The 25018-nt window shown below is 39.8% G+C and overlaps 1 pseudogene; it reads left to right on the top strand.

The window, feature by feature from the left end:
- The first annotated feature begins 23629 nt into the window (after positions 1-23629).
- The window catches only part of LOC133768098 (transcription initiation factor TFIID subunit 4B-like), a 32319-nt pseudogene continuing 30930 nt past the window's right edge, over positions 23630-25018 (top strand).

Consider the following 25018-nt stretch of genomic DNA (forward strand, 5'->3'; position numbering starts at 1 on the left):
ATGTCAATTGAGTTATCAGTCTGGCTGTCTCTATCCCTACTAGTAAAATAAATGGAAGAAATAGAGAATCCTTACTGCAAGGAGTACAGTGTTTGGGATTTGAATCTAACCTATTGATTGACTTGTAAAACAAAAATAATTTCAGAAATACAACTGTATTCACAATTCCTATAATACATAACAATATAGGATCCAGAATAAAATTCAGAATCAGTACCCATGTGAAAAAAAGGAAAATGTGACTCATATTCAACAGAAAACATCATTAGAATGAAGTGTAAATTAACCCAAATTTTAAAGAAGAACTTGAGATGATTAAGCAATTATTAAATATTTTCTGGTAGAGATTGGCATAAAAATAATACAAAGGATAGTAGATCAGAATTAGAAGTAGAAAAGGCAACTGGAAATACTACAATAGGAATTCTAGAAGTGTATGGCACAGTAACTAAAATAAAAATGTACACATGGACTAAGCAACAGTTCATAAAAAAGAAAATAACTCGCATTTTAACTTGAAAACTGCTATGGTTCTAATATTCCCCAAGTCTTGTGTTGTAAGTAGTACTTAATGGAAGAGTTTTGGTCTTTACGAATGTACTAATGCTAAGTTTTAAAGGACTTGAGGCTATTAATTTGCTTTCTTGCTCTATCTCGCCATGCAATTTTATGATGTGGTGAGATAACCTATTCTAGATCAGCCTCTTGATTTTGGACTTCCTGGCCTCCAGATTATAACAAATACATTTTTCCTTTAAAAATTGCTAATGTTGTGGTATCTTACAACAAATCAAAACAGCCTGAGATATAAAACAAACCAATAGTTCTTAACCTTGTCTTTATGAAGAAAAGTGGACAGAGGAACGAAAGAACATAGAGCGATTTAGAAATCAATCCAGGAATGCAGGCCAAGATTGAAGTATAGCAGTGGGAAGTTCTATATTTTGTGGGGAAAATGGATAGCTGGTGAGCAGAGAGGATACAAGTAAGCTGTGTAATCACAAGAAATTCATGCAGAGTGGCCCATGAGTCCACCAGAGACTGCTCAGGTCCATGCTGGGGGAGCAGAGGGGAGGGAGAGGTGATGGACATGCAGAGAAGGAGCGGCGGAGAGACCAAGTGATGAGATTGGTGCCTCCACCTCCACTGAAGGACGTTAGAGGTAGTGAATCCACGGAGTTGCAGACATTGGTGGGCAGGGAAGCTTGGAGAACTGTGCTGCATTTGAAACAAGCAGAAAGAAGGAGAAATTGTGGGAAAATGGGCAGAGGGGATAGGTACACCATGGTCCTCCTGTGTCTCATCTCTCCCCCAAACCGGACCTACAACCAGCAAGGAGAAGCTATATTGATTGTTTACATTTTAGAGTGTAAGCAGGGAGCTGCCATGTCTGCCTCCCGTGCACACATGCATCAATTGCAGGGGGTTCTTCACATCATGTCACCTGGGGAAAAGGATCACAACATTGCAGAGTGCTTTCCTCCTCACCACACAAGCTGCACAGCAAGGACTAATCCTAAACAGTGAAAACCCAAGCTCATTTCATGCACCAGTGAGAAGTGAGCCTGGCTCCAGGAAGAAGGGCTTAGTGCACCAAAGCCCTGATACCCACCTCCATCATGATCCAGAAGTAAACAGAGCTCCAGGAGGCGGGGCTGATATGCTTCCACTTGCAAAACACAGACACATAGCAGCTCATAGCACAGGAAAAACAATATACACCCCATGTGGGATCTGTCCCTAATGTGTCGTCTAAAGCGAAGTGATGCTATAACTAGTACTGAAACAGTATCTTTATACTTTGTGTTTCTGTGTGGGCACAAACTGATGAGGTCTTTACTAATTATATACTGAAGTGATCTTCTGTATATAAAGAGAATTGGAAATGAAAAAAAACAACCTGGTGTTAGAATGGAAATGGCATAGAAAATTAATTAATTTGAAAAAAAATTATGTAGGATCTCTGTCTTTAATTTGCTGTACATTGCTATTTAATGCTATAATTAGTAATCCAATGGTAGTTTTTTCACTTTATGTTGCTATATGGGCAAAATGTTGAAATCTTCACCTAATATATACTAAGCTGATCTTCTGTATATAAAGAGAATTGAAAACGAATCTTAACATGAATAGAAGGGGAAAGGGAGCGGGAAAGGGGAGGGTTGCGGGCGGGAGGGAAGTTATGGGAGGGGGGAAGCCATTGTAACCCATAAGCTATACTTTGGAAATTTATATTCATTAAATAAAAGTTTAATAAAAAAACAATATAAATAAAATCAACAAGAAACCAACCAGAAATGAAGAGGAACAAAGGAAAAATCCTGAATAAGAATAAGGAAGAATTTATGAACTCATCAAAGGAGCAACACAAATCTTCAATAATGGAGGATGAAGAAGAGGTCGAGGATATGCCAGAAAAGGCATTCAGAAAATTATTACTTAGAAGCAATCAGGAACAAGATCATGATCTAAATAAAAAGTGCTTTCAAGAAATTGAGATTTTAAAGAGAAGCCAGAATAAAATACTGGAAATGAAGAATTCACTAGCCCAAATAAATAATGCAGGGTTTCTCCAATTTTTTCTAATAACTTGATGGTACTGGGTCATAGATTTAGGTCTTTGATCCATTTTGAGTGGGTTTTTGTGTAAGGTGTAAGGTGCCGGTTTTCTTCATATTTCTACATGTGGAAATCCAGTTTTCCCAGCATCATTTGTTGAAGAGACTGCTCTTACTACAAAAATTGATTTTAATTCCTTTGTCAAAGATAAGCTGGTTGCAGCTATGCACGTTGTTTTGTAGAGATTCTATTTTGTTCCATTGGTCTATCCATCTGTTTTTGTGCAAGTACCAGGCTGTTTTCATTATAACTGCCCTGTAGTCTGTCTTAAAATCTGATATTGTGAGGCCTCCAGCTTTGTTTTTGTTGTATAATATTGCTTTAGCTATTCAGGGTCTCCTGTGTTTCCATATAAATTTCAGCTTAGCTTATTCTATATCTGAGAAGAATGACCTTGGTATTTTGATTGCCATCACATTGAATCTGCAAATTGCTCTTGGTATTGTGGATATTTTCATGATATTTATTCTTCCAATACATGAACTTGGATGGTTTTATCATTTTTCAATGTCTTCTTCTATTTCTTTCTTTAGTGTTTTGGAATACTCATTGTAAAGATTTTTGATGTCCTTGGTTAAATTAATCGCAAGGTATATAATTTTTTGCTATTGTGAGAGGAATGGATCTTAGAAGGTCTTTCTCAGCTATGGCACAGTCTGTGTATAGAAAGGCCAGAGCTTTGTGTGTTGATTTGATATTCTACCACTTTACCACAAACTCTTTTATGAATTTCAGTAGCCTCTTAGTGGAGTCTTTTCATTCCCCTATATATACAATCACAGCATCTGCAAATAAGGATAGTTTGACTTCCTTCTTCCCAATATGCATCACTTTGATTTCTTTTTCTTACCTAATGGCTCCTGCTAAAACTTTCAGGTCTATACTGAATAGCAATGGTGAGAGTGAGCATCTTTGTCTGGTTCTGGATCTTAGTGGGAATGCTTCCAACTTTTCCCCATTCAATATGTACACCATGGAACACAGCAGTAAAAAATGAAATCCTGTCATTTGCAACAAAATGGATGCAACTGGAAAACATTATACTTAGTGAAATAAGCCAGTCCCAAAAGGACAAATAGCATGTTATCTCTGATCTGTGGTAACTAACAGAGCATCTAAAAGGTAATCTCTAGAAGTGAAATTTACACTTTAGGATGTGATGACTTTGAAGAGCCCTTGTTTGGACTATTGAGGAAGAGTTTTTTCTTCATACTACTTGTTGAACTCTTTACTTAGTATAGAGTTAATCGTATGTGCATGAAGTTAATGGAAAATTGATGTTATTAAAATGATAAGAATGGGGTCAGCACTGTGATGTAGTGGGTAAAACTGACATCTGCATTGCCTGCATCCCATATGTGAACTGGTTTGAGTCCTGGCTGCTCCACTTCTGATCCAGCTCCCTGATAACAGTGGGAAAACAGTGGAAGATGGTGTAAGTTCTTGGGCCCCTGTACCAGTGTGGGAGACTGGGAGACCTGGAAGAAGATCCTGGCTCCTGGCTTCAGATCAGCTTAGCTCCAGCCACTGCAGCTATTTGGGGAGTGAACCAGTGGATGGAAGAATTGCAATCTCTCTCTCTCTCTCTCTCTGTCTCTCTCTGTCTCTCTGTCTCTCTCTCTCCCCTGCTTTTCTGTAACTCTGACTTTTAATAAATAAATAAATAAATATTTAAAATTAAATTAATCTTAAAAATAAATAAATAAATCTTTAAAAGATTAAAAAATAAAACAGTAAGACTAGGAATAGGAGATTGAGTAGGAAGAAGTAGTAGGAAGAAGGGTAAGAAAAGGGTGGGAGGGCTGGTAAGATGAGAAGAATCACTATGTTCCTAAAGTTATTTATGAAATGTATGCAGTTTGTATTCATTAAATAAAAGGTTTCTGGGTAAAACAATTAAAAAATCATTTCATTGAAAGGATTTTTGTTTAAAGATAAAATTTTCAATTCAATCTTCTGAAAAATCAGCATTATAAAAGTGAAAATTTGTCCTTCAATCTTGAAATATAAAGAGGAAAACAGATTAAACACAATGTACATAGGAGAAAGGAAATCATGACTCACTGTGGAAATCAATGAAATGGAAAGCAGAAAATGATATTGGGAACAGATATTATGAAAATCTGTCCTTAAAAAGGTCAGTAATTTGGATCATTGTACAGTGACACTGTGCAAGAGGAAAAGACATGATTGAAATAATTTAACAATATCAGGAAGTGAAAGAGATAACATCCCTACAGATAGGGAGCTGAATAATATAAGGGAGATGAATAATACAAGGTAATATGATGAACATATTTCTACAAATATGACCTTATATGAAATAGACAAATTGAAGCCATAAATTAATAACTGAGACCTTGTTGCCTAGGAAAGAACTGTTCTCAGGGTTAGCTCATTCATTGAATGACAAAAGACTGGCCTGTGAATGCAGCTTTCTTGGCAACCTCAACAATTCAGAGTCTACAACACCAACTGCCTTCTGTGTAGGGCTTTCACATTCAGTCCACCATTCCTTTGCTAAATCACTCCAAAGCCATGTGACAGAAAACCTGGAACACCTAGCCTCTGTACTGTAGACTTACATGGGACTTCTTCAAAAAAGCCAATCCTAAACTTCCATAGCCTATTTACCCAGGTGTGTTCATTATTTCTCATTAAAACCACAATAAAAAGCTCTTTTTATCAGTTTTTTATTGAATTACATACATTCAGTGCAATATTTCTATGCATAAACACAATGTGAACTAATCAAAGCAAGCAATCAGCCTCTCTACTTCCCTACCGCTTTATTTTCAATATTAGTTCCTCTCCTTCAGTTACTTATAAAATATACCCAAAAATCAATGCACAAAGACATAAAAAATCTGAATAGACCAATAAGAAGACTGAGATAAGTCACCAATAAAGTCTACATACAAAAATAAGCTCAGAAATTAATGGCATCACTAATGAGTTCTATCACACTTTTAAGGATGAACACCAATTCTTCTTAAACTACTCAAATCAATTTTTGATAGGAGCAAGCGATTCCAAATTTAGTCTCTGAGATTGGACTTACCTTAAAGACAAAACCAAACAAGGATACAACAATAAAGAGAACCACAAATGATTATTCCTGAAGAACATGGATGAAAAAATACTTGACACAATACATGCAAGCCAAATTCAACAACACAACAAAAATATCATCCACTCTGACCAAATGGAATTTCTACCAGTGATTCAGGGCTGTTCTGGCATATATAGATCAATAAATATCATGCATAACATCAATAAAATGAAGGTTAGATCTACATCATTTTCTCAAGAGATTCAGAGAAAGCATTTGATAAAATATAGTATCATTTTATGATAGAAAAAAAGCATAAAAATTGGGTATAAAAAGGCACATACCTCAGAACAATTAAGGAAGTATATGACAAGCTCACAGTCAACATCATGGAATGGAGAAAAACTGGAATTATTTTGATTAAGATCTGGGACCAGCAAAGTTCTTCACTGTCACTAACTTGTTCAATATAGTTCTGAAAGTTTTATTTAGAGCCCTAAGGTAAGATCAAAAACTAAAAGCATGTAATCTAGAAAATTGGAAATACAAGTATCATGGCAGATGATGTGATTCTTTATATTGGGAAAGGAAAGATCCCCATAAGAGACTATCAGAGTTTATTAGAGAATTCAGCAGTTTCAGGATACAAAATCAAGACACAAAAAATGATATCATTCATACATACCAACAACTACCTGTCTGAGAAAGGACTTATAAGAAACATTCCACTCACAAAATAATGATAAATTTAACAAAGGATATGAAAGATCCCTACCATAAAAATTACAAAAACATTAATGAAAGAATAGGAAGATACAAAAAATGAAACAAAAAATTCCATGGTTCAACGACTAGAGGAATTAATAGTATCCCAAATGTCCATACTATCACCAAAATTTACAGATTCCTTACAATCTCCATCAGCACTGTAAGGCTATTCTTCAAAGACAAAAGCAGTCCTAAATTTAGATGGAAATGCAAAAGACATTGGGCAAAGTAGTAGTAAACAATAAAAACAATGACAGAAGCATCACAGTACCAGATTTCAATACACACCAAAGGGATATTTAATCAAAACAGCATGGCACTAGCATAAAAATAAACATGTAACCCAATGGAACAGAATAGAAACACCAGAAATAACTTTGCACATCTACAACCACTTAATATTGGACAAATGTGCTAAAAATTCCCTGAAAAGTTACTGAGAAAATTTGATTTCTGCATGCAGAAGTTTGAAACTAGATTCCTACTTATAACCTATACAAAATATTGACTAGAAAATAATCAAGTGTCTAACTTTAAGATATGAAACTATTAAACTACTAGAGGAAAGCATAGGGGAAATACCACAGGACATGAGCCTACTTTTTGTAAAACACCCCAGAAGCACAGGCAATAAAGCTAAAAAGAGAAATGGGATTATATCAACTTTAAGATGCTTCTGCACTACAAAGTACAGAGTGAAGACAGAAATGACAGAATGGAAGACAAGGTTTGCAAACTGCATATGTGATACAAGATTAATATCCAGAATATATAAGTTACTCTAGAAACCAGCAATGAAATAAAAGCCTTAAGAAATGGGCAAAGGATATCAATGGGTATTTATACATTGCATTTTCTTCAAGTACTCATGCATCAATAGGTACCTAGGTAAATTTCTTACTTTGCTATTGTGAATTGTTTCAGAAATCAGAGCTCAGGAATGTATCTTTCAGGTGCTTATTTCACTTTAGTCAAACATATGACTAGGTGTGGGATAAATGGTTCATAGATCATAAACATTACTAAGTTGTGGGGAACATTCACACTGATCTGAAAAATGGCTGTACTACTTTCATTCTCACTAACAATGTACAAGGACTCCTTTTTTCTTCATATCTTCACAAGCATTTATTTTTTTGGGTGAGAATAGCTACTCTACCATGAGTTCTAATTTGCATACTTCATTCCTGAAGGCATAGAAAACATAAACAGATCAATAACTAAGATGGAGTTTGAATAATAGAGGATCCAGACAATCTACTAAAATTTATTCCTTAAGCCACGGGGGGAGGGAGATCAATAACCAAGATGTGGATTGAATCAGAACAAGTGCTGGTGAGTATGTGGGGGAAAATGTATACTAATACACTGTTGATGGGAAAAATCAACATGCACATATATGCTCACTGCAGCAATGTTTATCTCTTTGTTTTCTTTTTCTTTTTTTTTTTTTGATAGGCAGAGTGGAGAGTGAGAGAGAGAGAGACAGAGAGAAAGGTCTTCCTTTGCCGTTGGTTCACCCTCCAAAGGCCGCTGCGGTTGGTGTGCTGCGGCCGGTGCACCGCACTGATCCGATGGCAGGAGCCAGGTGCCTATCCTGGTCTCCCATGGGGTGCAGGGCCCAAGCACTTGGGCCATCCCCCACTGCACTCCCTGGCCACAGCAGAGAGCTGGCCTGGAAGAGGGGCAGCCGGGACAGAACCGGCGCCCTGACCAGGACTAGAACCCGGTGTGCCGGCGCCACAAGGCAGAGGATTAGCCTAATGAGCCACGGCGCCAGCCAAAGCAATATTTATGAAAGCCAAATGTGAAAGCAACTCAAATACTGATATGTAAGATTAACAGTGTATAGTATATATTTTATAATAGTATGCTTTTTGGCAATCAAAATGACAGACTACAAAAATAAAAACTCAAAAACAAGAAATTAGAAGCAAAACCTCACATAATGTAACACTGTAGGATTCCAATTATATGATATTGTCCAGTAAAAGTAAATCTCTGGAGACAGAGTTTAGATTAATACCTGTCTGGGACTGATGGTGAACGAGGCTTTACTGTAAGCAATATGAAGAATTTTGGGATTAATGAAAACATGTTAATATTAGACTATGTTTATGATTATGTAGCTCCCAATGCAGTGCAAAGCATAAAACATTCACTTCAATCAAAGGACAGTTAGGACTGGGCAGACAGGCTCCTGAGTTTGGGCTTCACAGAAGAAACTGAATACCAACCAATATGAGAGGGTTTCACATCTTTATGGAACATGAAATTAAATATAGTCATTTTGGTTCAAAAATATTTAAAACCATAAATATGAGGAGCCTTTCAATTAATGGACAATGATTAGCATGAAATAATATGCACGTTTCAAGAATTTTTCAACAAAATTAATCAACCATTTCATTCCCTACTTCTTGTGTGATATTGTTCTAATTCAAATTAATAACATACACACTTAAAGAATCATTTCATTTTGCTTACGTGAAACAATTTAAAAGATGTATTAAGTACCAGTATAACATAAAGTACTGCCTCCTAATTTCTCCACTTTTCCTGGGAAAATACCAATTCAGTTATTTTCAGATTATGTTTCTCTTAATAAAATACTTCCAAAGATCATAATTGTAGCTGTTATACTAATTTAAATAGTTTGATATCCCTTAACATTATATACCCAGTAAGATGCAGATCTGAGTGTATATTTTGTTGTCAATAATTATTCATATCTACGGTTACAGTGTGAAATTTTAATCCATGTATACAATGTGTAATGATCAAATAAGGATACATTTTCCCTTCTCTGACATTACAGCTCATAATCAGAGCCTTGGAATATCTTTTTTAAATTTGTTCATAAAATAAGGAGTACGTTACTCTGAACTATGGTCACCCCACTGTTCTATGTAACACTAGGACCTTACTCCTATCATCTAACTCTGATTTGGTACCAAGTACTCCAAATAGTTTTTACAAGTTTCTTAATTAGTTTTAAAGAAAAAAAACCACAAACACACATACACACAAACAGATAGGGAAAGAGAATATTCACTTCACAAATGCCTAAAACAGCTGTCTTTGTATCAAGCCTCAATAATGATTCAGATATGACACAAAATGCACAGGTGACAAAAGGAAGGAAGACTGCAAAAAAACTAAAAGACAACAAAAATTCTGCATACTAAAGGGAAAACTAAAAAGAGAAAACAGAAAATGGGAGAAAATATTGGCAAACCTAGTATGACTAAGGCAGTAATACAAAGAAATACACAACACATAACTATAATTAAAAATGCACAAAGAATCAGATCAGTTTTCCCAATCAGGATATGAAAGCAACCAACAGATATTTTAAAAGGGGGTGTGCACTGCTAACCAAGACTAGGAAATTATCACCTTACATATGTAGAATGGCTATTGTCAAAAAGTAGAAGATAACAAGTATTGGACCAGATGAAGAGAAAAAGAAACATAAATTGTTTGAGGGAATGTAAATTGCTACATCTACTATGAAAAACACTGGAGGTGCCCCAAACAAAATCAAAATAGAACACATGAATTTCAATAAACTTTTAGAAGTTCCCTCACATTTCAAAACATCAGGTGGCAGGCCTTGACTATATACAAATTTTGTTTGTCAATTATATCTCAATAACCTTGAAAAATCACTCTATACCAAAATAAAAGTGAAAACTAACTTAGGAATCTAGACTTATATCTTTGGGGTTCAGAAGGTTGTCATGGAACAGAAACAGTATTTAAAACATCCATAAATATGAGTAGCTAAAACTTATATTTTGGGAACATGTAATGGGTTAGATGACACGCAAGTACCAAATTACAGTGTCCTCCTGCCTCCCTAAAACCTGGACCAAAACCCTGAGAGAAATAAAACTGCTTTGTTGCTAACAGTGTCGATGACACTGTTATTTCCTATAGAAAATGAGGTCAGGCCCGCAGAAGAGCTCTGCTCAGGTCACTAAGCTTAAGACTTAGACTAAGTGAACTAAGACTCCCACATATTCAGAAAATTTGGAGATTCATGTCACCCCTGGGAAAAAAGAGGCAGCGAGGACCCCTTGAACGGCAGCTCCTTGCTGCCTGAACCCTCCACAAAGCCCACATTCCCCATAATGACCTTCCTGTCCCCACTGCATCAACGGGAAAGGCAGGGGCTGCCGCCAGCAGCTGCCCAGAGATGGCCTTGGGCTGTGAGCAGGAAAGGGACAGGACACCCAGAGTCCCCACACTACAGACCAGAGGGGGCCCAGGGAAGCGCCAGGCCAGCAGCGAGATGGGGCCTACGGACTAGAGAGATGACCTCTGTGAGGCCGGCATCCTGCCAGCCTTTTCCAACAGTTTCCAGGAACTCCGCCTCCCCCTCTCCTCAAGCCCGGCCCCACACTCACCATTTCCCAGTGTCCGAGGTGGGCGGCCTCCTTCAATGCAAGGTCAGAGAACCGCGGACAGAGACCAGCAAGGCCGGCTACCTTTGGCGATCCCCAGCGACGAGGCCCAGTCCTAGACCTTGGCTCCTCCAGGTAACTGAAGACTGCTATGACGTCAACATCCCGTGTGATTTCGCAGCTTTCAGCCACCGCTTTTGATTGGACAGCTTGCATTGTGGTGAGCAGGCACGAAGTCTAAAAGACGCAGCCAATCAGCATCCTCCGTAGCGGGACACAGGAGTTCTGGTCGTGACAGATGGCAAAAATAAGAGGGAGTCCGGGTCATTTCTACAACTGTGTCATCAGCTCCAGCCTCGCTGTAGCAGGAAGGATTTTCTCCTCCCTGGTCCTGCCAACTGCTGGGCTCCCTCCCGCCTCCCGGTCCATCTTCCTGAGAAGATCCTACTTGGGTGTTGCAGGAACCTCCTTCAAGTCAGTTACAATTTAATGGCTGTTTGTTGGTTCAGAGCCATTCTTATTCATTATATGTGTGCACTTCTTTTTATGTTTAGTCGTCTGTATTTTCATATTGATTTAAGGAATGTTTAAAGATACTGCATAATTTAATCCTTTTTCATATTTCTCTTGAACATTTTTTTCTAATCTGCCTATTGTCCTTTAATACTATTTTCCATTTGTTTCTTGCTGGTACTTAATAATTAGTAGAATATGTATATATATTTTATATATATAATTGGTATTTCTAGTAATGTCTTTTATGAGTTGTATTTGTTTTTATGGATTACTTCTGTATATAAACATTATCCAATATATTCACATTTTATGACTTAGAAATTGATCTTTACAACTTATAATTTCTTTGTGCTCTTTTATATCCTTACAACACCTCCAATAGAAAGACCATAAGGTCTAACAGTCCCACTCCTGGGTGTATATATATCTAAAGAAAATTAAATAGGTAAACCTCCATTATATTCAAGAAATGAAAAGGGAAACAAAATGTCTACCAAATGATGAATGGTCACTATCTCATCTATCTTCCATGGTGATCAATGCCCAGGATGAGCCAACGGTAGGTACACATCCCTATCAAACAGGCATATGTACCACAAAATGCATCTGTGCAGTCCTCAGTGTGAGCACAGATACCTCTGCAATAACCTACCCCAGGCACACAGGGAACTCTGATTTTCTTAATCTAGACAGTGATTGCTCAGGGATTCAGCTACATGCCATGCCCTATCATGCAGTCACAGAATTTCCATAGTCATAGCACACAGGGCTCCCACTCTCACAGGGAATAGGGACTCTGCTCATTCATGGGGAAAGCCAGGCCAGCTGTCCATCAGTGCTTCCCTGTGGCAGTTTATGTCTCAGTGTCCATGAAGGAATGAGGAGAGGGAGTGCCTCAGAGGTGTAAGTTGGTGCATCATTCCCTGCCAACTCTTCAGGCCAGACTCGAAGTCAGTGGGGACCATGGCTTTATCCCTGTGACAAAATTCCCTAGTCATTTACATGTGAGCTGTAACAACCTCTACTCACCTTATTAAGGTGGCATTTGTTCTCTGCTAGTCACCAAGCACCCTTGTGGGGAAATGGAAGGAAGTGTGCTGTCTATGCACAGTGTAATGTGGGCACCCTGTTCCCCATTGGATCTCCAGGCTGGACTCAATGTCATTGTGCTCCACATTCTCCCTCAGCCAATATCAACAGTGATACAGGCTAACAGATAGTTCTCACCTTGCTCCAAAAAGATGGTGTCTTCTCCACTCCCAGTTGTCTCCAGTGGTATCCCACATGGCTGGGTGTTTGTACTGCCCATGGTGCTCCATGGGGTCTCTCTTCTTTCTGTAGAATTTCCACTGCAAACATCTCTTCAACTCTCCCCTTGGAAATGCAATTGCTCCTCTTTCCTTATGTTATCTTCCAGTGGTCAAAATCAGCATCCCTTTTCCCTTTTCAGTCATCTTGGATCTCCCATTCTGCTGTATCAAGTTCACAGGTAACCTCAAATGGATTATACCTGAAATTCTTCAATGAATGAGTCATGAATTTGTGTCAGGCCCTGTGACTGATAAGTGTTACTTATCTCATTGAGTTTTGACTAATGCTCTCTGAGGTATGTTTCCATTATTTTCTAATCACCGATGCACAAAATGAAGATTAGAAAGGGACATGATATTGCCCAGAAGCACTCAGGATGTCACTGGCAGAACTGAAATTTGAACGTAGGCCTATCTGATGTTAAAGTCCAGATTCTTAACCGAGAATGTTCTGTTCATATGATTAATGCATTTTTACTTTTATCCTGGTACACTTTGAATGTGTCCAAAGTGATTATCTACCCACTACCGATATATAATCTCACTACATCCTCATGATACTGCAGTTAAAATGAGTCCAATTGTAGAGTGAATGAACTGAGACTGAGTCAGTTATTAAGTATTAAGTGTGAAGTATTAGTATGAGAAAGAACAGAGGTATTCAGAATACAGTATGCAATTTTAAAGTAAATTTGTTAAATGATTCATGGGGATGCAGCTTAGCTTTTGTGCAGAGGCCCTGTTCGGTCTTTTTGCGCATTGCCCTATTTCTCTATCTTACCTAGGCCTGTTTGTTGCCTAAGGCACTGTCTGTGTGTCTGTCTTTCCCAGAGATTATGTCTTTCTGTGTCTCTGTCTTACCCTGAGGCCCTGTCTGTCTATCTTGTCAAAGGGCCCTGTCTGTCTGTCTTCTCCAGAGCCCTATCCCTCTGTCTTGCCCACAGGCCCTGTTTCTCTCTCTTTCTCCCTTGCCCACAAGGCTGTCTGTATTTCCCAGAGGCCTTGTCTGTCTGTCATGCCCAGATGCCCTGTCAGCCTGTGTGTCCATCTTGCCCAGAGGCTTTATTCTGCTTAGTCCCTGTCTATTTTGCCCAAACCCCATAGTCTCTGCCTTTTCTGTCTGTGTTGTCAAGATGCCCTGTATTCCTTTGTATCTGTCATGCCCACAGGCTCTGTCAGCCTCTCTGTGTTGTCCAGTGGCCCTGTCTCTGTCTGTTTTGCCTATCAGCCCAATCTATGTGTATTAGCCAGAGGTGCTGTCTGTCTATCCAACTTGCCCATACACCCTGTTTGTCTGTCTGTTTAATCAGTTGCCCTGTCATGCTCTGAGACTCTATCAGAGTATCTGTCTTGCCCAGAGGCCCTGTCTGTGTGCTTTAGCAAAAGACCCTATCTGTCCCTCTGTCTTGTCCAGAGATCCTGTCTGTCTCTTTGTCTTGTCCAGAGGCCCTGTCTTTTGATCGTCTTTACCAGAGCTGTATGTTTCTGTCTTTCCCAGAGGACTTGTCTGTCCAATTTGCCCATAGTCCCTACCATTCTCTCTTAATCCAACCCCCTGTCTTTCTGTGTTGCCCAAAGGCCATGTCTGCCTTGCATGGAGGCCCAGTCTGTTCCTCTTGCCCAGATGCCCTGTTCTTTTTCCTTGTGCCCTATCTATCTTGCCTGGAAGCCCTGCTGCTCTTGCCTGAAGCTTTGTCTGTCTGTGTGTCTTACCCAGAGATGATTGGTCTGGCTAGCACAGAAGCCCTGTCTGTCTTTCCCAGGGGCCCTGTCTGCCTTGCCCAGAGGTCCTGTCTGTATGTGTATCTTGCCCAAAGGCCCTGTGCATAGCAGAGTAGCCTAGGTTGGTGAGGAGGTTGCTGCAAGGCACAGAATCCTCTCCCATCCTATGAGCAGAGCTCTATGTAGATTCTTGCCCTTGTGGTTGTCCCCTGCTTGTAATTGAGGGGCAGGAGTGCAAGATGCCACAGGTCTGGCATTGGGATTCCAGGTTCCTTGTTCTCTCCTGGGTCTCTAGCCCTGTGAGGGACAGAGTACAGGGCCTGCACATGGCGTTGTCGATAGGATCAGACAAGTGAAATTGCAGTGTAGTTTGGAGTTGTCCCTGGTAAGCACAGGCTTTTCCCTCTCTGGATCTCAACTTCAGCCCCTGTCAAAGAAAGGGAACCATATCTCCCTCACTGATGGGAAATGAAACACCTTCTGATAATGACATTCCTAAAGTGTCCATTGCTATGATCTTATCATGTTTATCATTGTTGTTTCACAGATTTTTCTGGAATTGGAGAAGGCTGCAGCTGTCATGGACCAAAAAGTTCACCTGGGCAACTCGTGTTGCTTACAGCTGGGAAGCAGAGGTCAGGAGAGGGGCAGTGCAGTGTCCTCCTCCCATGGAGCCAGTGGAGACCTAGCAGAGCTGAGACCAGAGTCTGCAGCCCCTACTCTTTCCTCTTCTCCTCTACACTTTCTTCTTGTTGGATAAAGAGTGTACCTGTCAGGTCCAGCATCATGGTGTCATAGGATAAGCCACTGCCTGAAGGTCTGGCATCCCTTATGGGTGCCAGTTTGACTCCCACCTACTCCACCTCCAATCCAGCTCCTTGATAACATGCCTAGGAAAGGAGCAGAGGAAAGCCAAAGTGCTTGGGTCTCTGAAACCCATTTGGGAGACCTGGTAGAAGCTCCGGGCTCCTGGCTTCAGCCTGACCCAGCCCTGGTTGTTGTGGCCATTTGAGGAGTAAACCAGCAGAGGGAAGACACTCCTCTGTCTTTCTCTCTATATTTAAAAAAAGGCTGTACATGTGTCTACAGATGCTTGCATGGACTCTTGTGATCCTGCATGCAGTTCCTGCTGAGTCCTCAGTTGCCATCACATTTAGAGCTGAGTCCATCAAGGTGTCCAAAAGACTGGTCAGCAGAAGCCCACAAAGTTGGGTCCCAGTGGCTCTGCATCTGGGAGCTCCAGGCCAGGATGGAAGTCACAGAGCAAGTGAAGGTTCTGCCTAAGAAATTGTTATAGGACCACATGTACAGCTCATTGCCAACACAGGCCTGCCTCATTGCCTCTCTCCTGACCCACTTGTGCCACTCAGGGGTAACACAGACTTACCTCTCTGCCACTGGCCTGACCCATGTGCACTTCCCAGAACCACACAAACCTGCCTCAGTGCCACTGGCCTGACCCATGTGCACTGCTCAGAGCTACACAGACCTACCTCAGGGCCACTCACCTGACCACTGTCCTTCTTTACCCTACTTTACCCTACTTATCCCAGCCCTGATTCATATCAGGATGACTGTGTCTTCAGCGGTTGTTTCTCCTGCTGTGCTACAGGCTCCAGGAAGGCAGAGCTGATCTCTGCTACTGCACCCCCATCTGCATCCTGGTGTCTGGGTCTTCATCAGGACTTGCTATAATTAAAAAAAATAGATGGAAGAGTGCTGAACGGAATGCTTTGTATCCCTTACTAGTTTTTAGTTTATGAAGCTCTGTCATGTCTGGTTATTACTTTTATTATAGCTTCATCTCTATAAATTCCCTGTGAGGTAGGGATTTTATAGATCAGAAAATTGAGTATCATAATTTGAAGTGGTTCTGCTGGCCGGTGTGGTAGCTCATAGCCACATGTAACTATTTGACTTAAAACTAAAATGAAACAAAATTGAAATCAAACTTTTTTTTTAATTTTTGCATTTCAGTGCTTGGAAGACACATGTGGCTCTCATGTTGGATGACTCAGTGTAGAAGGTTTGCAGAAAGTTCTAGAATGTTATGGTGTAAAGTAAGTGCTGCAAGGCTGCCAGGAGGCAGGAGCCATGATCCCCAACTCTTCATCCTGGCAGCCTTCTAGGTTCCCCTGAAAATGGATTTGGAATGGGGATAAAGGTATGGAAACTTCTCTCAGAAACTCTAGAACCAGTAACTTCCCATTACACAGGTGAGATCAGGGGGTACCTGGATAAAGGCAGAGGTCGAGTGAGACAGGAATAGATCATTTTTCCACCTACAGTAAGAGCCATTTCTCTTTTTTTTCATTTCTTAAACTTTTATTTAATGAATATAAATTCCAAAGTACAGCTTATGGGTTACAATGGCTTCCCCTCTCCCATAACTTCCCTCCCATCCGCAACCCTCCCCTTTCCTACTCCCTATCCCCTTCCATTCGCATCAAGATTCATTTTCAATTCTTTTTATATACAGAAGATCAGTTTAGTATATATTAGGTAACGATTTCACCAGTTTGCCCCATATAGCAACACAAAGTGAAAAAAACTACTGTTGGAGTACTAGTTATAGCATTAAATAAGAGTGTTACAGCACATTAAAGACAGAGATCCTACATAATCTTTTTTTAAAATTAATTAATTTTCTATACAATTTCCAATTTAACACCAGTTTTTTTAATTTTCAATTATCTTTATATACAGAAGATCAATTCAGTATATAATTAGTAAAGACCTCATCAGTTTGTACCCACACAGAAACACAAAGTGTAAAAATACTGTTTCAGTACTAGTTATAGCATCACTGCACATTAGACAACACATTAAGGACATATCCCACATGGGGTGCAAGTACACAATGACTCCTGTTGCTGACTTAACAATTTGACACTCCTGTTCATGGCGTCAGTAATCTCCCTAGGCTCTAGTCATGAGTTGCCAGGGCTATGGAAGCCTTTAGAGTTCTCTGACTTTGATCTTATTCCGACAGGGTCATAGTCAAAGTGGAAGTTCTCTCCTCCCTTCGGAGAAAGGTACCTCCTTCTTTGATGGCCCCGTTCTTTCCACTGGGATCTCACTCACAGAGATCATTCATTTAGGTCTTTTTTTTTTTTCCATGGTATCTTGGCTTTCCATGCCTACAATACTCTCATGGGCTCTTCAGCCAGATCCAAATGCCTTAAGGGCTGATTCTGAGGCCAGAGTGTTGTTTAGGACATCTGCCATTCTATGAGTCTGCTGTGTGTCCCGCTTCCCATGTTGGATCCTTCTCTCCCTTTTTGATTCTGTCAGTTAGTATTAGCAGACACTTGTCTTGTTTGTGTGATCCCTTTGACTCTTAGACCTATCAGAGCCATCAATTGTGAGCTGAAATTGATCACTTGGACTAGTAAGATGGCATTGGTACATGCCACCTTGATGGGATTGTGTTGGAATCTCCTGGCACATTTCTAACTCCACCATTTGCGGCAAGTCCGATTGAGCATGTCCCAAATTGTACATCTCCTCCCTCTCTTTTTCCATTCCTAAATTTAACAGGGATCACTTTTCAGTTAAAATTTAAACACCTAAGAATAATTGTGTGTTAATTACAGAGTTCAACCACTAGTACTAGAACAACAACCACAACAACAAATACTAAAAAGGATAAAGTATTACATTGTACATCTAGAATCAGGACAAGAGCTGATCAGGTCATTGTTTCTTATAGTGTCCATTTCACTTCAACAGGTTTCCCCTTTGGTGCTCAGTTGTCACCGATCAGGGAAAACAAATGATATTTGTCTCTTTGGGACTGGCTTAATTCACTCAGCATGATGTTTTCCAGATTGCTCCATCTTGTTGCAAATGACCGGGTTTCATTGTTTTTGACTGCTGTATAGTATTCTATGGAGTACATGTCCCATAATTTCTTTATCCACTGTACTGTTGATGGGCATTTGGGTTGGTTCCAGGTCTTAGCTATTGTGAATTGAGCTGCAATAAACATTAATGTGCAGATGACTTTTTTATTTGCAAATTAATTTCTTTTGTGTAAATTCCAAGGGGTGCGATGGCTGGGTTGAATGGTAGGGTTATGTTGAGGTTTCTGAGGAATCTCCAGACTGACTTCCATAGTGGCTTAACCAGTTTACATTCCCACCAACAGTGGGTTAGTGTCCTTTTCTCCCCACATCCTCTCCAGCATCTGTTGTTGGTAGGTTTCTGAATGTGAGCCATTCTCACCGGGGTGAGGTGAAACCTCATTGTGGTTTGGATTTGCATTTCTCTGCTTGCTAGTGATCTTGAACATTTTTTCATGTTTCTGTTGGCCATTTGGATTTCCTCTTTTGAAAAATGTCTCTTGAGGTCCTTGGCTTATCTCTTAAGTGTTTTGTTTGTTTTGTTGTTGTGGAGTTTCTTGATTTCTTTGTAGATTCTGGTTATCAACCCTTTATCTGTAGTATAGTTTGCAAATAATTTTTCCCATTCTGTTGGTTGCCTATTCACTTTCCTGACTGTTTCTTTTGAAGTACAGAAACTTCTCAATTTGATGAAATCCCAAATGTTAATTCTGGTTTTGACTGCCTGTGCTGCTGGGGTCTTTTCCAAGAAGTCTTTGCCTGTACCTATATCTTGCAGGGTTTCTCCAATGCTCACTAATAATTTGATGGTTTCAGGTCGTAGATTTAAGTCTTTAATCCATGTTGAGTGAATTTTTGTGTAAGGTGATAGGTATGGGTCTTGCTTCAAGCTTCTGCACATGGAAATCCAATTTTCCCAGCACCATTTATTGAATAGACTGTCCTTATTCCACGATTAGATTTGGGTCTTTGGTCAAATATAAGTTGGCTGTAGATGTTTGGGTTGATTTCTGGTGTTCCTGTTTCGTTCCATTGGTCTATCCATCTGTTTCTGTACCAGTACCATGCTGTTTTGATAACAACTGCCCTGTAGTATGTCCCGAAATCTGGTATTGTGATGCCTCCGGCTTTGTTTTTGTTGTACAAGATTGCTTTGGCTATTCGAGGTCTTCTTTGTCTCCAAATCAATTTCAGCATCATTTTTTCCAGATCTGAGAAGAATGTTTTTGGTATCTTGATTGGTATTGCATTGAATGTATAAATTGCTTTTGGGAGAATAGACATTTTGGTGATATTGATTCTTCCAATCCATGAGCATGGAAGATTTCTCCATTTTTTGGTATCCTCTTCTATTTCTTTCTCTAAGGTTTTGTAGTTTTCATCGTAGAGATCTTTAACGTCTTCGGTTAAGTTTATTCCAAGGTATTTGATTGTTTTTGTAGCTATTGTGAATGGGATTGGTCTTAGAAGTTCTTCCTCAGCTGTGGCATTGCCTGTGTATACAAAGGCTATTGATTTTTGTGCATTGATTTTATATCCTGCTACTTTGCCAAACTCTTCGATGAGTTCCAGTAGTCTCTTAGTAGAGTTCTTTGGGTCCCCTAAATAAAGAATCATATCATCTGCCAAGAGGGATAGTTTGAGTTCTTCCTTCCCTTTAATTTCTTTTTCTTGCCTAATAGCTCTGGCCAAAACTTCCAGAGCTATATTGAATAGCAGTGGTTAGAGTGGGCATCCCTGTCTGGTACCACATCTCAGCGGAAATGCTTCCAACTTTTCCCCGTTCAATAGGATACTGGCCGTAGGTTTTTCATAAATTGATTTGATTGTATTGAGGAATGTTCCTTCCATACCCAGCTTGCTTAGAGTTTGCATCATGAAAGGGTGTTGTATTTTATCAAATGCTTTCTCTGCATCTATTGAGAGAATCATATGGTTTTCCTTCTGAAGTCTGTTAATGTAGTGTATTGCGTTGATTCTTTTGCGAATGTTGAACCATCCCTGCATACCAGAGATAAATCCCACTTGGTCTGGGTGGATTATCTTTCTGATGTGTTGTTGCATTCTATCGGCCAGAATTTTATTGAGGATTTTTACATCTGTGTTCATCAGGGATATTGGTCTGTAATTCTCTTTCAATGCTGCATCTTTTTCCAGCTTAGGAATTAAGGTGACGCTGACTTCATAGAAAGAGTTTGGGAGGATTCCCTCTTTTTTGATTCTTATGAATAGTTTGAGAATAGTTGGAGTTAGTTCTTCTCTAAATGTCTGGTAGAATTCAGCAGTGAATCCATCTGGTCATGGGCTTTTCTTTGTTGGGAGGGTCTTTATTACTGTTTCAATTTCTGTCTCATTTATGGGTCTGTTAAGTTTTCTATGTCTTCCTGGCTCAATTTAGGTAGGTTGTATGTGTCCAAGAATCTGTCCATTTCTGATAGATTTCCCTGTTTGCTGGCATACAAGTCCTTGTGGTAATTTCTAATGATTTTTTTTTATTTCTGTGGTGTCTGTTGTTACGTTTCCTTTTTCATCTCTGATCCTATTGATTTGGGTCTTTTCTTTTTTTAGTTAGTTGGGCCAATGGTGTGTCAATTTTGTTTATTTTTTCAAAAAACCAGCTCCTCATATGGCTGACTTTTTGTAATTTTTTTTGGATTCAATCCTGTTGATTTCTTCTTTGATTTTACTTATTTCTCTTCTCCTACTGGCTTAGGGTCTGGTTTGCTGCTGATTTTCTATATCCTTGAGATGACTTGAAATTTCATCTATTTGGTGCCTTTCCAATTTCCTGATGTAGGCACCTATTGATATAAACTTTCCTCTTAACACTGCTTTTGTTGTATCCCATAGGTTTTGGTATGTTGTGTTGTTATCCTCATTTACTTCCAGAAAATTTTTGATTTCCTTTTTAATTTCTTCTATGACCACTTGTTCATTCAGGAGCATGTTGTTCAATCTCCATGTGTTTGCACGTGCTCTAGGGATTCCCGAGTTGCTAATTTCCAATTTCATTCCTTTGTGGTCTAAGAAGCTGCATGGTATGATTCTAATTCTTTTGAATGTGCTGAGACTTGCTTTATGGCCTAGCATGTGGTCAATCCTAGAGAAGGTTCCATGTACTGTTGAGAAGAATGTAAAGTCCTTAGATGTAGGATGAAAAGTTCTGTAGATATCTGTTCGATCCATTTGGGCTATAGTGTCATTTACATCTACTGTCTCCTTGTTGATCTTCTCTTCTGTTGATCTGTCTATCTCTGAGAGTGGAGTATTGAAGTCCCCCAGTACTATTGTATTGGGGTCTAAGTCTCCCTTTAAGTCCCTTAACAAGTCTTTTAAATAAGCTGGTGCCCTGTAATTAGGTGCATATACGTTGATAATCGTTATATCTTCTTGTTGAATGGATCCCTTAATCATTATATAGTGCCCCTCTTTGTCTCTCCTAACAGTTTTTGTGGTAAAGTTTATGCTGTCCGATATTAAGATGGCTACGCCTGCTCTTTTTTCATTTCTGTTGCCACGGTATATATTTTTCCAGCCTTTCACTTTCAGCCTGTATGCATCTTTGTTAGAAAGATGTGTTTCTTGTAAGCAGCAAAAAGATGGGTTTTGTTCCTTAACCCAATCTGCCAATCTGTGTCTTTAACTGGACAGTTCAAGCCATTAACATTCAATGTGACTATTGAGAAGGAGTAACTTTGCCCTGCCATTTGCCAAAGATATTTTCTAATATATGCTTTGAGATTCCTGTGATCTTTTGCTCTGAGGTTTCCTTCCTTTACCTTCTTTCATATTGGTGACCGTGTTTCTGTGTTTCTGCATGTATCACATCTTTAAGCATCTTTTGCAGGGCTGGACGAGTGGCGACGAATTCTTTCAGTTTCTGTTTGCTGTGAAAGGTCTTTATTTCACCTTCATTCACAAATGAGAGCTTTGCATGATATAATATTCTGGGCTGGCAGTTTTTCTCTCTTAATACCTGGGCTATATCTCGCCATTCTCTCCTAGCTTGTAGGGTTTCTGATGAGAAGTCAGCTGTGAGTCTAATTGGAGATCCTCTGAGAGTAATCTGGCGTTTCTCTCTTGCACATTTTAGGATCTTTTCTTTATGTTTCACTGTGGTGAGTTTGATTATGACGTGTCGTGGTGAGGATCTCTTTTGGTCATGTTTATTAAGGGTTCTATGAACTTCCTGTACTAGGATGTCTCTGTCCTTCTCCAAACCTGGGAAATTTTCTGCTAGTATCTCACTAAAAAGGCCTTCTAATCCTTTCTCCCTCTCCATCCTTCAGGAACTCCTAGAACCCGAATGTTGGGTTTCTTAATAGTATTCTGTAGATTCCTGACAGTATTTTTTAGGTTTCTGATTTCCTCTTCTTTTCTTTGGTTTGACTGTATACTTTCCTGTTCTCTGTCTTCTAAGTCTGATATTCTCTCTTCTGCTTCGCCCATTCTGTTTATAATGCTCTGTAACGTGTTTGTCATTTGATCTATTGAGTTCTTCATTTCATTATGGTTTCTTGTCACTATCACAGTTTCATGTTCTACTAGTTGTTTCATTTCATTTTGATTCCTCCTTAATATTTCATTTTCGAGCGAGAGATTTTCTATCTTGTCCATTAAGTATTTCTGTAGTTCAAGAATTTGTTTTTGAGAACTTCTTAATGTTCTTATCAGTTTTTTGAGATCCGCTTCTTGCATTTCCTCTATCTCTTCATCTTCATAATCTTGAATTGGGGTGTCTTGTTCATTTGGATGCATCATAGTGACTTCCTTGCTCTTGTTACCTTGGTTTTTGCATTTGTTGTTTGTCATATTGGAGATAATTTATGTTTTTTTTGCTGTGGTGTTTTTTTCTCATTATACTATGCCTCTAGATGAAGTGGGCTGTCTGCTTTGATGGATCCTTAGGGGCTGTGATGGGTGTGGCCAGAGAGCTCTGTTTGATTCTTCAGGTTTAAGGGTGTGCCAAAGGTGACTCACCCAGTTTGTTCTCTCCCTTGCTCGCTCTCTTTTTTTTTTTCTTTTTCTTTTTCTTTTTCTTTTTCTTTTTGACTCAGTCGGGAAGTAATTCCGCACAGCTGAGTGGAATTGAGGGTAGTTGATATCTGGCCTCTGTGGGTATTCGTTTGATCTACCCCTGGGACCACACAAAGAGTTTATGCAGCCCTCAATGTGTTCTCAAATTTTTCCACAGTCTCTTCTGGGTTGCCTTAGTTCTCTTGCCCCCCTCAGATTTTCACAGTCTCAGGTCATTGGCTCCACCTACTTTCACTAGATTCTACCCTCCTGTTATTTCTCCTGACCAGATTCAAGTTTTTCTGCTTGGCTACTCATGGTTGCCAATTACAAGTTTTTCTGCTTGGCTACTTGCCAATTTACGTATGTAAAATGACGCCTGCTCTTTTCCTTGCTCGGCTTTGTAAGGTGAGTGGATAGAGAGGCTAGTGTCTGTGCAGGTTCCCCTTATTTATTCGTTTTTTTTTCTCTCCTCCAGTCAGCCTGGTGAACTTTCTCCAGTGGGGCCTCAGGCCTCATTCTGCCTTTCCCCGCCAATGTCTCGGGTTTCTGAGGTTTTTGTCTTAACTCCCCTTTCTGCACTGGCGAGATTCTGTGGCTCGGCTCCTGCAGCTGGGCTTCCATGCAGTGGGCTCCCCGTAGGTCCTCTGTGTCACATCCACTAGACCCAGAAGCATTTCCTCTGCAGTTTTATTCTTGAGTCTTTTCCTGAGGCTACAGTAACTCCACTTTTATTAAACTATCTTTTCCTGGACTATTGGTGCGTGCCCTCACTATCCGCCATTCAACAGGAAGTAGACACTGAATGTCCAGGCTGACAGAGCTGTCCAACAGTGGGAGCAAAAATTTGGGTACATGACCTGACATATCTGAAGCGGTAAAGCTGTGTCATTCGGAATACCTGAGATTTCTAGATGACTGCCTTTTGGAACAATCCCCATCATGCATCATGATTAGGTTCCAAAATGCAGAGATACTGAGGTGCATAACCATTTTGTAGCTGAAGGAAATCAGAGCTGGCTGCAAACTCAAATTAAATCCCTACTTCAGAAACAAGTTGATTGTCAAGGAAAATGAGCTCTGATCCTCTGGCAGAGTGCCATCTCTTTACACAGCAATCATATGGCACAGAGGACACAGACACCAGACCTTCACCCTTTGAAACCAATTTTATCTGCAGTTTCTTCACCTGGTTTTCAGACCACAGCATTTCAGGATCTGTCAAACTGCTGAGCTTATAAAAATTACTGTGGCCAAATCCACTGTAATACTACGTGTTCTGTGAAGGTGTCTAGAGACAAATGTCCCCAAATAATGGAGCCAGTGGAGACCCCAAGGCCCTTTGGATTCCAGTTGGGTTAATTGTTGTCATGAGAATACTGCACAAGATTGCTTACTACCTTCTGCTGGACCTTGAACCACCATGATGGATATGCCTGCTTTTTGTGTTGTTGACCTTTCTCCACCCTGTCTTCTGGTAAATATTCAGTTTTTTAAGCCTCAGGATTGAGATTGTCTCCAACACGCTGCTTCACTTCCACTTGACCTTCATACTATTCTGCAATAATAACACATGCTGCATGGCAAGGGTTCATACCACTGCAAAGATAATCAAATGATTGGTATAAATTGCACTGGCTTTATCTGCAATGTTTATACCCTCTTTGTTCCCAGGGCCTTTGTTCTGGTTACTGCCACCTGGATTTCTAGAGTTGTTTGGAAGCCCATTCATTCAACACACTCTCTGCATCCAGCATTACA

This window comes from Lepus europaeus, chromosome 10 (genome assembly GCF_033115175.1).
Source record: "Lepus europaeus isolate LE1 chromosome 10, mLepTim1.pri, whole genome shotgun sequence".
Classification (NCBI taxonomy): domain Eukaryota; kingdom Metazoa; phylum Chordata; class Mammalia; order Lagomorpha; family Leporidae; genus Lepus; species Lepus europaeus.